The sequence below is a fragment of the Culex pipiens genome, chromosome 2 (genome assembly GCF_016801865.2).
Source record: "Culex pipiens pallens isolate TS chromosome 2, TS_CPP_V2, whole genome shotgun sequence".
In the NCBI taxonomy this organism is placed as follows: domain Eukaryota; kingdom Metazoa; phylum Arthropoda; class Insecta; order Diptera; family Culicidae; genus Culex; species Culex pipiens.
In genome coordinates this window covers 86107899-86120703 of record NC_068938.1, presented here as the reverse complement: position 1 = coordinate 86120703, position 12805 = coordinate 86107899, and the positions used below count along the sequence as shown (strand labels likewise).

At 37.7% G+C, this 12805-nt stretch overlaps 1 protein-coding gene and 1 long non-coding RNA gene across 2 annotated transcripts in view; both read left to right on the top strand.

The window, feature by feature from the left end:
- LOC120419808 (protein limb expression 1 homolog) overlaps positions 1–12805 on the top strand; it is a 128353-nt gene that overhangs the window by 94117 nt on the left and 21431 nt on the right. The gene's annotated exons all lie outside the window — the stretch shown is intronic.
- LOC128092878 (uncharacterized) overlaps positions 2276–12805 on the top strand; it is an 18634-nt gene continuing 8104 nt past the window's right edge. The window contains exon 1 of the long non-coding RNA XR_008212063.1: positions 2276–2552. This is a non-coding gene — a long non-coding RNA (uncharacterized LOC128092878). The remainder of the gene's footprint in view (positions 2553–12805) is intronic.

The following is a 12805-nucleotide window of genomic DNA, read 5'->3' as shown; positions in this document are numbered from 1 at the left end:
CAGCGAGTCCTTAGATGGCTCAGAACATCTCAACATACCATCAAAATAGTCTGCCATACTCGCTGAACATACACTGCCCCTGATCGCATAAATGTCCCATATGCATTGTCATCGATTTCGAGTTATTGATGCAGTTTGGTTCAAAATGGTGTGCTCTTTCAAAAGAGCCTATGACATCCAGTACTTTGTTCTAGAAATCAGGGGGAAATCCAGCTTGTTCGCGAAAACTTAACACATAGCTTTATATGTGGGATAAACTTGCTTTGCGTTTTTCTCTGCTTGCTGTTTTTGCATATGGGACATTTATGCGAACATGGGCAGTACAGGCATATGATTCGGAGTCAAAATATCACCTTCTTGCTTGTTACGGTGGTGGAAACTTACGCTATAACTCCAGTAAGTCATTGGTTATTCTATGCTTCCTTGAAGTTTACGTACAACACACAAACATATAATGTATACAGTGGACTCTCTCGTTGTCGATATTGAAGGGACCGTCGAGAGCGGGAGTTATCAAATTATAGAACGAAAATTCAAAGCAATCTATTTGAAGGCACTGACAAAATTATTGACAGCTGGAGCAATATTGATATCGAGAAGATTGACAGCCAGAGAGTCCACTGTATTAAAAAATAAAATGTAAAAAAATACCATTTAAAAAAATCCAATAGTAAAAATATTAAAATTATATTTTTCAATTGATCGAAAATGCAGCATGGTGTTTTAGAATAACACCGAACAACAACATTGCTGCGCAATCACAAATCGAGGGAAGACATAATTGAAGTCTTCATCAGTCTTTTGTGTCGTGTCGTATTAGGGGAACAGCACCTAATTCCAGCGTGCCTTTAATGTTGCCATATCAGCACTTTGACGTTCAATTACAGCTCATAAACCGCGTTTTCAACTGAAATCGGGTGATAAATAGTTCAATAGGAAGTGAGCAAGCAAATTTCTATACACAGTTTTCCAAAATAAGTTGTTTAAATAGTGAAAATCAGCGAATTGGATGGAGTTAGGAGCGAGAGCTTAACCTGAGAAACATACGAAAATTTCCCCTACTTCCCAAGTAACATTTTTTTCCAGGAGTTCTAAAAGAGCTCTTCAAGATAGCTACAGCAATTTGGACCGCGGTAGGATAAAATTCTCTTCAAAACTTCTTCAGGACTTTGGAAGAGTACTTGAAGAGAGTTTTATCCTACCGCGGTCCAAACTGCTATGCTGTAGCTATCTTGAAGAGCTCTTGTAGAACTCCTGGAAAAAAATGTTACTTGGGTTATGCCTTAACTTTCCAGTTGTTATGACATTTCGCAATGAAGTTATACGTATGTCATATAATTCGACTTCTCGCGAATTGATTAATTTTTTCAAGAAAGTTTCACTGTGAAATTTACCTATTTCATAACAACTTCTATTAGGCCGATGCAAATATTTAAAAAAGTTTTTGTCCCTCGGCCCTGGCCGAGGTCAAGGGGGGGGCAAAAAAATAAAAAAATAAAATAATTTAAATAACAAGCCATAGTCTTCACATTTAACTGAAAAAAGTGTTTTAAAATGCATTTTACACTAGTTCAGTTGTTTTGCAATCATTAGTTTTCAAAAAATCTATGATCTGACAAAAACAAAAATTGTATCGAATAAAAAGATTTTGCATCGAAAATTTTCAAAAAATCTTAAGATTTTTTAAGAAACCCAAACATGCTAAAAATGATTTTAAACGCAAGAGAATGTATTTTAATTTGATTTCAGTTGGTTGCACTTGAATTTTCATTGAAATTTTGAAGTTTATTGTAAAAATATTTTTTTTGCCCCCTGATTTTTCGGGCCAATTTTGAAGGGGGGGGTGACAAAAACTTTTAAAAATATTTGTACCAGCCTTATGCTGTAGCTAAAGTTGATAACTGATTTCGATAAGAAGCCCAACTAAACACTTGCGTAAGAAATGCCTAAATCACGATCACGATACTCTCCCCCACTTTTATGCTTATGCTAGGCCAGAAAGCTCCCCGCAGTCAAAGGGTAAAACATCGAAAACTTTTATGCAAGCCCTCACCACTCAACGCGCACACACACACACAAGCGCGTCCGTGAGAGCCCTCCGAGTAGGGTGAGAGACCACGGGGCCAATGATTTGTCCACCATAGAAGAACCTCCGTGGGACCCCAAATCTCTCCCTCTCTTAGGGGCACCCTCCAACATTAAGTATGTGTGTGTGTGCGCGCGCTCCTAGGGAGCACGTCCGATCGTGTTGTTTTAGCCTCTCCCGTTGGGTTCTTTAGTCTTTTAAATGTATCGCTGGCGTATTGACGTGTAAGGCCATTCCGTGTGTGTCTTTTTTTTTTATTTTCCCATTTGTGTCTCCCTTTTGCCGTCTTTTTGTGTGGTGCCGTTGTTCAGCTTTTGTGCCCGAACCGAACAGAAATTAGTGAAACGATGATGAATTGAAAAGTGCGACTTTTACGAATGGCCTCGGGTTGAACCGATTTCTACGCGTGTGAACTTCGTGTGTGACACGGTCTCGAACATTCGTGAGTTCGTGCGTGCGCATTTGTGTGAGTTGGGTGTGTGTGCGTGTATTGCACATTCGCGGAGGAATCGCAGCAAAAAACGCGAACAAAACGGCAAGAAACGGCGATAGACTTTCTTTTTTCTTTCCCCCGCGCGCTCTCTGCTCCGCTCCACACTCTCAGCTCTTCTCTGCCGAGTGGCCCAGAACAAGTTCTTTTTGCATCCCACTCTCTCGCTCTGGCTCTCACGATTTCGCTGGTCCGTCCGTCTCTTTCGCGAGTTCAGCGAGATTGCGACTTTGCATGTATAAGTTTCTCGTTTTTTAAGATACAGCATCTTGTTTTTTTTCGCGAACCTAGAAAGTAAAATAATTGGTTGCATCGTTTTCGATTTCGGCCCTCTGAAGAGGAGGAGGCCCCTCGAGCGAGCGAGTTCACGAAAACTAGCAGCGACTAGTTCCGGGGAGACAATCGAAAGTAGTTCATCCTGGGTGTGAGTGTGTGTGTTTGTGTTTTTTGTATCAAAGAATAGAGGAAAGGTGAAGACAAAGGAAGAAGCAATAATAAACAACTGCACGAGGGAAGGGCAACAACAACAAAAAAGTTAAATTAATTAGCAGCAGTATGGTAGAATACTGCTTTTATCGTTTTGAGGTTTCCTCTTTCCTTGAGGTTCCCTTTAGTTCCAGCTTTACTCTCCCGTTACAATTTTGCTTCACCTTGTACCAACTTGCATTCAAACAGATGTCAATTGAAATGATGTAACAGTCTCATCAAACTTGGATAAAACTTCCGCAAACGGATGTCAATATAAAACTCTGGAATCTAGTTAGAGCACGTCTTAAAATAAGCGAATAAACAATTACCGTAAACTGGGGTCAATCGGGACACATGGGGTGAATTGGGACAGCAGTTTTAACAATGTTGGAGCATAATATTTTGATTTTTCTGGTTGGTTTCGATTAGAACAGACTCAGGCCAACAAAATGTGTACATCTATTTCCAAATTTAAAAGCTTAAAGTGCTCTAAAAACTGCTGTCCCGATTCACCCCAGATTACGGTAATAATTATTGGTATTTAAACATATTATATTATGAATACAAGGAAACCTCTTTTAACGTGCAAGCTTCAAAATGCGTTTTGTAGATCTGAACAAAACCTACAAATTGCTTTTAAAAGACTGCAAAAATGTTGCGTCGTTCTAGAGAAATCGAAGAAAATTAATAAAATGTAATAAAAAGCATAAAAAGAGGTTTCTCTGTATGCTAATATATCCCACCTCAATCGAGATTCGATGCGGAGCTTTTTGTGTGAGATTACATCCCTTTACCTCAGAACCACAAAGGCCTAACGATTGCTGAGAGATAGAACGCAACTAACTTCTCATGCCAGTGTGCTCTCTCTTTATTCTCTTGGTTCTCTTAATTGAATGCAAGATCAAATGTCATTCAAATAGTTATAGGCATGTTCTCCAAGTCATTGAACATTTATGAATTAATTTTTTTGTTAAATATGACGATACCCATTTGTGACAAAATTTAATTCGAAATATCTAACTGTCAATTGAAATGCAAGTAGCTTTGAAGGGAAAGATTTTGTTGTATTCTATTCTATTTGTAAAGAAAGTTGTTGAATTCAAGAGCATAGCCTCACATTTTTAAATCTTGCTTTTATCCGGTTTTTTCATGTTTATCCTAGAAAAAGTCTATAATTTACGTAGTGTAGCTTTTAACTTTTAATTCTCGCACATCTGGCTGTTGCTGGCACTCACTCTGTATTTTGCATTTGCAAAAAAAAAGAACTCCAAGAGACTCTAAACTGGAGACAGCGACGAACCCATACTCGTGCCGAGCAAAGTCGGCAAACACTTTAGGCTCCTCGGCGGAAAAGCACATAACTTATGCTGTACATGCTGTAAATCGCTCTCGCTGGAGTTCTGCTGCTAATGTTGGTGATGAAGCGATGCTCTTTAACAGTCGTGTCTCTCATGAGTGCCGCTGCATGGTGACTGAGAGAGGTTCGAGGGAGACTTTGTTAGCTCATATTTGCAAAATAATGCAGAAGCACCTGAAATAACATAAACTAGAATGCAGCAATGTTGAAGAAGAAAATATCTTAATTTTATGTGGATGTTGCCTTCTTTACACTTACTTAAAAATCCATACTATTGTGAGTAAAATGATCTTGTTTTTGCTCGAGAGATATACACTTTTGGCATGGACTAACGCTTCAGATTTCAAAACATTTTAAATTTCTGTACATCAGGCTAAAATGACGCTCTTTTTAGTTACATTGCTCAGACTGCAAATGCAGTCATTTCGAGCCATCCTTTTCCCATAATTTATGCAAATACCCTGCTGATAGATATAATTCAATTAGCCATGGCCGCACCGGACGACTCCACTCGCTGCAAGGTTCCCCATAGGCTCCAAATCCTACGCGCGCCCCACAATCGCTCATTTCTCATCTGGCATGGTCTATTTTTGTCTTCTTCTCTGTGTAAAACCAATCGGTGGGAGAAAATTTCTTTTTCTGCAGTAAATTCAAGATTTATAGCCTTACATGTTGTGTCAATAAATACGAGGGGTGCTGTCCAGGTAGAGCTCGAGCACCAGAAAGCTGAACGCGGTCGTCGTGTTTGCGCCGTAAAATCTAATCTCAACTGTGCTTACTTTCATCAGTCTACTCCGGGGTTGCGCCACTAAAAGGAAACCTCGATCACTCGCAAACTCTTGATCTAATCACTCGGAGAAATGCATCATCCTTTGGTCAAACTTTTCACACGAAAAGTCAAGATAACTGCATGGAGTGTGAATCACACACACTGTTGGCATTCACTTCCAACAAAGTCCTCAACCGGGGAAACGCATGCAAATACCATTAGTTGGACACAAGCTGCTTGTAACCTTGCCATTTCGCAGTCACCACAGCGAGCTCTAAGCCATTCATAATCACGTCTTAAGACTTTTTTTAACTGCAAAAAAAAAAAATAAGTAGCTACATCCGCTGACTGAAATTACTTTATACTTCTGCTAAAGCGGGTTCGTCGCTTCAGCATTGATGTCGCCCGAATCACCTGGCGACTCCATGCAGCAACCGAAGGCACGCGAGTTCATCGCCTTGCTCGAAATGCTGATTTCAGCTAGTTCTTCAACATCCACCAAAAAACGGTGAAATCTAATGCCGTGCAGCAGCAAACCGCGATGGTGCTCTAACAAAAAAACTAACTTAATCCACCTATGTGGTTGATGCCTTCCTCACTTTTTACCAACAATGGGTAATATGAGTGGTTTGGACACATATTTCAGCTATTTTTTTGAATCCAGAAAAAAACGTACACACATATAACTTAAGTATTCATAACTCGAGACAACTTTGCCAGATCTTCATTGTTTTGGACTGGTTGGAAAGGTTTTTCGATTACCTAACCAACGATGGGTCGGATGATGGATCCGGACATAGTTCACATACATTTAAGTGAGATCCGGCTTCCAAAAAGTGCATCAATATCACTTAAGTGGCCATATCTCGAGACAGGGTTGCCAGATCTTCAGTGTTTTGGATTCGTTGGAAAGTTTTTTCGATAACCTAACCAACGATGGGTCGGATGGTGGATTCGGACATAGTTTACATACATTTAAGTGGGATCCGGCTTCAAAAAAGTGCATCAATATCACTTAAGTGGACATATCTCGAGACAGGGTTGCCAGATCTTCAATGTTTTGGACTCGTTGGAAAGTGTTTTTGATTACCTAACCAACGATGGGTCGGATGGTGGATCCGGACATAGTTTACATACATTTAAGTGAGATCCGGCTTCCAAAAAGTACATAAATATTACTTAAGTGGACATATCTCGAGACAGGGTTGCCAGATCTTCAATGTTTTGGACTCGTTGGAAAGGTTTTTCGATTACCTAACCAACGATGGGTTGGATGGTGGATCCAGATATAGTTTACATACATTTAAGTGAGATCCGGCTTCCAAAAAGAGCATCAATATCACTTAAGTGGCCATATCTCGAGACAGGGTTGCCAGATCTTCAATGTTTTGGACTCGTTGGAAAGGTTTTTCGATAACCTAACCAACGATGGGTCGGATGGTGGATCCGGACATAGTTTACATACATTTAAGTGAGATCCGGCTTCCAAAAAGTGCATCAATATCACTTAAGTGGCCATATCTCGAGACAGGGTTGCCAGATCTTCAATGTTTTGGACTCGTTGGAAAGGTTTTGCGATCACCTAACCAACGATGGGTTGGATGGTGGATCCGGACATAGTTTACATACATTTAAGTGAGATCCGGCTTCCAAAAAGTACATAAATATTACTTAAGTGGACATATCTCGAGACAGGGTTGCCAGATCTTCAATGTTTTGGACTCGTTGGAAAGGTTTTTCGATTACCTAACCAACGATGGGTCGGATGGTGGATCCGGACATAGTTTACATACATTTAAGTGGGATCCGGCTTCAAAAAAGTACATAAATATCACTTAAGTGGTCGTAACTCGAGACAGGGTTGCCAGATCTTCAATGTTTTGGACTCGTTGGAAAGGTCTTTTGATTACCTAACCAACGATGGGTTGGATGATGGATCCGGACATAGTTTTCATGCATATAAGTGAGATCCGGATAAATGTGAAAACACATTTTTATATATAACTTTTGAACTACTTATCGAAACTTCAAACAATTCAATAGCGATGTATGGGACCCTAAACCAAGTCGAATGCAACCGGTTTGATCAAAATCGGTCCAGCCAGTGCTGAGAAAACTTGGCAAGAATTTTGAACACATACATACATACACACACACACACATACACACACACACACAGACATTTGTTCAGTTTTCGATTCTGAGTCGATAGGTATACATGAATATAGGTCTACGAGCTGTATTTCAAAAGTTCATTTTTCGAGCAGGATTATAGCCTTACCTCAGTGAGGAAGGCAAAACCTCACTAAATCAAATCCAGTGCGCCGCCGTGTCCGATTTCCATATCAAATCCGACGCGAGGAAAAATCTTTATGGTTCTCCGTGGGGCCGAGTTTCGCAAAAACGTTCACGCTGGCCCGGTGTGGACCGGATTCTTCAGGATAGGCGTTGTGGACCAGCGCGGTCAAATTTTAGGCGACGACGACGACGACGTTCCTATCAGGTTCGATTAAAATCTTGTCATTTTAAGTACTCCGCTATAAACGCGTTGGTCCATCGTTGTTCTGTTCGCGCATACCGCTTAAGCGTTCCGTTGCGCGATGCTGTAGGGGAGCGATGGGTTCGTTGGCTTTTGTTTTGAGCAATTTTACTACACAAATGTTAGAACTGGGTAGAAATGCAGTTTTTTAAAAGCACTTTTCTAATATGGCATTTACCAATAAATTTTAAGCTCAACTTTTCGAATGGTAATGTCACTAACTGCTGATTTATCGTTATGGTATTTTATAATTAGGCTCCCTGAAGTTTTTCCAACATTCAGAACAAAACTTAAATTTACTTAAATTTTTATTTAATAGCCCAAGCTCTAAGAAACCAGGCGCCTCCATGGACTCATTCTAATAAAGCGAAATTCAATGAAAGCGCTTGGTTACTTAAAATGATCCCATAGCATTAAATTTCGTTTATAAATTTTATGAACGCAATTTGAGCTACCGCCTAGGCTCGATTATCCGAAGGCTCGATAATCCAAAGTTAAGATTAAAATTATCCGAAGGTTTGTGTTGAACAGTGTTTTTTTTTTCGATGAAAAATCTCGGAATTTTTAGTACGCCATCAAATCGAGCGTCAAATTTTACATAAAAAAAACCTCTTTAGCACCGAATTTCCATCTCATCACCTTTGCAGGCTGCAAATTATTTAAAAACAAGTATTTTCCCGCAAAAAATAAAAAATAAAGTTTACTAAAACTGAAATAACATATTCTCAACACATAAATGAAAAAAAGTGTAATGCATTGTATACTAGTTCAGTTGTTTTGAAATCATTAACGGAACGGAATTGACATAACAGTTGTACAGTTTGGGACTTGCAATCATTAGTCTTCCAAAAATTTTTAAAAGATTTGACGAAAACAAAGATTTTAGCGAACAAAAAGCATCGAAAATTTAAAAAAAAAATTTAAAAGATTTTTGAAAAAATAAAACCATGCTAATATTGTTTCTAACCGCAAGGGAATGCAATTTAAAATGATTTTAGCTGATTGCATTTGAATTTGCACTGACATTTTTGAAGTTTTTCGAAAACACCCCCTTTTTTGGGTCGCTTTTATAAGGGAAGGGGATGGGGTGGTGACAATTTTTTTAAATACTTACTACTTTTATAGTATTTAAATATTTAATCAAATTTGAAGACCTTCAAAATTTAACCATACCATATTCAAATGATGTATGATTACACAGATAAAAGTAAATTGTGTTTTATTTTTCGTTTTTGATCAAATTAGGCACTTTTAAGCTTTTTATTAATTTCGAAAATAGACGTTTTACTTTAGAATGACACATATTGTTTTTACTAAAAAAAAAATTAGTGCAAAAAAGATCACTCTTAAGCCCATCATCTCCTGCTATATTTTTCGAAATCACACGCCCCTCAGCTCGCAGAAACACGCACCGGCCTCGACCGCCGCAGGATTGGAAGGAGTTTGAAAATTACCCCGAAAAAAATGCCATCGTCGTCCCAAACCACCACATCAAGATCGAACGAGCCCCCGAAACCTGGGGCATGCACCACACGACGATCCGGTCCGGTGGTTGGTGGAGAAACGAAGCCGCGCATGATAATAAATTCAGCCTTTCATTATATTGGCTAAATTTTCATCAGTTCATCGCGCGCCACAGCCGCGATGTCGCGTTTTTTCTTCTGTTTTCTTCTCTCGTCATCGCCAATGTCGTTGCGACGGTGCGCATGTGTGTGTGCGTTTATAAGCACGACACACAGGGCGAGCAACCTGTTCCGATCAATCGGACCCCTTTCGTCGTCGTTGTCGTCGTCGTAGGACACTCTCGCGACGAATCGTCGATTGCCGATCATCGCGCGCCGGCTGAAACTTGATGTTGACGACACTCGCGCCGAGGTTGTTGTCGTTGCACATTGGGCCGAAATTGGATTTTCAAATGCAAATTCAAGAAAACATTTTAAGTTAAATTTTCAAATCATTTCGAAGAAATTTAACATTTTCTGCTACATACATCAACACTTAATTTTCCAAGCAAAAGATTTTTTTTATGTTCTTCAAGCGAATTTAATCTATCTTTTTTCTATATAAAAAAAAAATTCGTCGATGTTGTTCGAACGCGAATCAATTCAAAACGGAACGTCGGATCGAGGTGCTCTTTGTTGCGTTGGGTTCGTATAAGCCCAAGGAAGGTTTATACGCTAACTAATTGACACTTTGGCCACTCTAGAACCGATTCCGGAGCATCGGCAAATTGTATGGAGAAAGTTACGTAAAATCATATTTTGATCACAGGAGGCTGAAAAAGCAAAAAAAAACCAAAATACGTCAACAAACGAAAGGCAGAACGAAGTTTCTCGGGTAAGGCTTGTTATAGATAAACATTTAATAGTTTTCTAAAGAGGAAAATATTTGGCTAACTTCCGCTAAAACGACTCAAATTAGATGTTAAAGTAAAGTAAGGTACAGTTTTTCCACATTCACGGATAACCCACAAACTCGGAACTCTTTAGTGATAATTTGTTAATGTTAATCGCAAAGCAACATTTTATCCGACCATTCTATTGTTAGATACTTAGCAAATACTAGTAAAAGTTGTTATATTTCAGAACATACTTCGTTTCAAGATTATTACCAAACGCAGCAAAACCATACTTGAAAATTATCCGTTCCATAACTGTTGGCCGTTGTTGTACCTCTCACAAAACATAATTAAGCTTGAATTTCATTAGTTTAAAGTCATTATTTAGTTGAAAATTTTATAATTTTAATATTTTTCATACAATTCAATTCAATTTGCACATAGTCGATATGCTCTTAATTCTAATCATCGATTTTCAACGATTTTTAAACATTGGCTGATGTCTAAACTGTATGGGATTGACTATGCAATATGATTTGTGAAATTTTCCAATTAATACCATCACAACTTGAATGGGTTAGCCTTGACTTCAAAATTGAAATTAAAAAAACGAAAGTTTTGGTTTTTAGTGAGTTGTTATAGTTTCTCATAAAATTGATAGTTTTACCGAAAACATTTTGTTTTCAATTTGAAATATGATTTTTAAAATGGCAAAAATACATCAGAATGATTACCATCAAATGGGGTAAGTCAAGGCTCCTTATCTGGATTTTTCAATTTTAATTGTTATTGCTGTCCCTAGATATTTTGAACAGAAATGATGGCAAAACAACTGGACTGGTGAGAAATGCCATTTAAATGATGGAACCGTGAGTTGTATTCCGGGAAGACTTTGACAGTCATAGCTTTTTTTGGTAAAATCAGATTTATGGTGTTCATATTTTATGTTTAAGTCAAATGTACCATCGCTTAGGTTGTTGAAATAGTTTTTAAGAGACAAAACTATGTTCATATTTAGTTAACTAAGTTTATAAGTTTTTTTATCAAATTGCGTATAAATTGTAGTTAAAATTTATTAAAAACTCAAAATGCAGCCTGAAAATCGTTAAAACTAGTTTTGTTCATAGAATTATTGATTCCTAGTGCATTTTAAACTGAATTTGAATCACGAATCAAAAGTTTTCACATTTTGTATGAAATTTGTGTTCAGTAGAACATGTCTATTAATTTGGAGATTTTTTTTAATTATGTTTCAATACCACATAATATTTATTATTTACAAACTAATTTTACCTTCCCCTAGTAGAAAATTGTCCAAAGAATCCGAAAATGCATTCCGTTTTTCGATTTGAAATCATGACACTTTGTGAATATTAAAATAATGCTTTTCATCAACATTTTTTTATTTAAAGTTAACTAACTTTTTAAACTTTTCAAAATTTTATGAAAAATTCTTCTAGAAGTTCTTTGAACACTTCTCTACCCCGGTCAGTATGTTTCCATACCATTGCGTACGTATTTAATTTGTACTTTTTATTTTGCGGAAAAATCTCAAACTTATCAAAGTCACCCAGTTTTACGGTACATCAATCTTTCCGAAAAAAAACCCCACAGTACTTTATTTTGATTTTGAAAGCCAATGATGGCAAAAAAACTGAACTGGTGTAAAATGCATTTTGGAACACTTTGTTCATCAAAATTTTGTGTTTTCATTTTTATAATAGTAAAATTATCTCTAATTCAGATATTTTGATTAGAGCTACAAGTATATAAAACATCACTTAAATTTAGAAAAACAAATCTAACTTGTTTCATCAAACTAAAAAACTCATTGTTACAATACTTTTGAAAATGAAGTAACTTTCAGAAATATTTAATGTCATGTTTCAGAGTTCTATAGCAGAACCATTATGCAGATGTAATAAGATAATTGTTTCATCTTTCAATTTCTTCGAATTGGATTTAAAATAATCAACTTGGATTTTAAAAGATGTTGACATAATTTCAAATTTTATACATGATTCAACTCCAAAACCCCCGATTATCACAAAGATCAATAAATGAATTTATTAGGATTTTTCCTTCCTGCTGAGCAGCAAGCAAGTTTTAATTCCGAAAGGAAGAAAGGGATTAAAATCAATCCGCTCTGGTGGGCTTCCCGGTCTTTCCCCGACCGGGTCAGACCCCGTTCGACCTCATAGAGAAGGTGAAATAAAACGAAAAAAAAAAAATCTCGCCCCAAATGTACGTATAATATACACCCATTATAAAACATGCTTCCCAAACCAATATAACCGAAGCGCCCCGGTCTGCGGTCGAAGCGCCAATCGATAATGTGAGAGATGATGATGCCCGAGCATAAGATGATGTGAGAGGAAGATAACAACAACAACAACAAAAAACGAGAGCTCTGTGTAGTGATTTTATTTTTCACCCCGTGGGCGCAGGCAACGGGCAGCAATTATTTGGATTTCGGAGAATTTCGTTCCGTGAGGATGATGATGGCGATGATCATGATGGTGTGCTACTATTGGACTACTCCTTTGGAGCATGGGTCAACGAATCCCAAAAAATAGACGAATTGGGAACAGAAACACACGGCGCGTTCTTCAAAGTGTTTTTTGCTGTCAGGTTTACAGAAAAACGAAATTTAGTTGTTTTTGTTTGATTCGGATTTTATCTGATGTCCGAGTTCAATAATTTGTAGTTTTTGTATACTTTCTCAGCAGTTGCCTACGATAATAGACCAATCAAATAT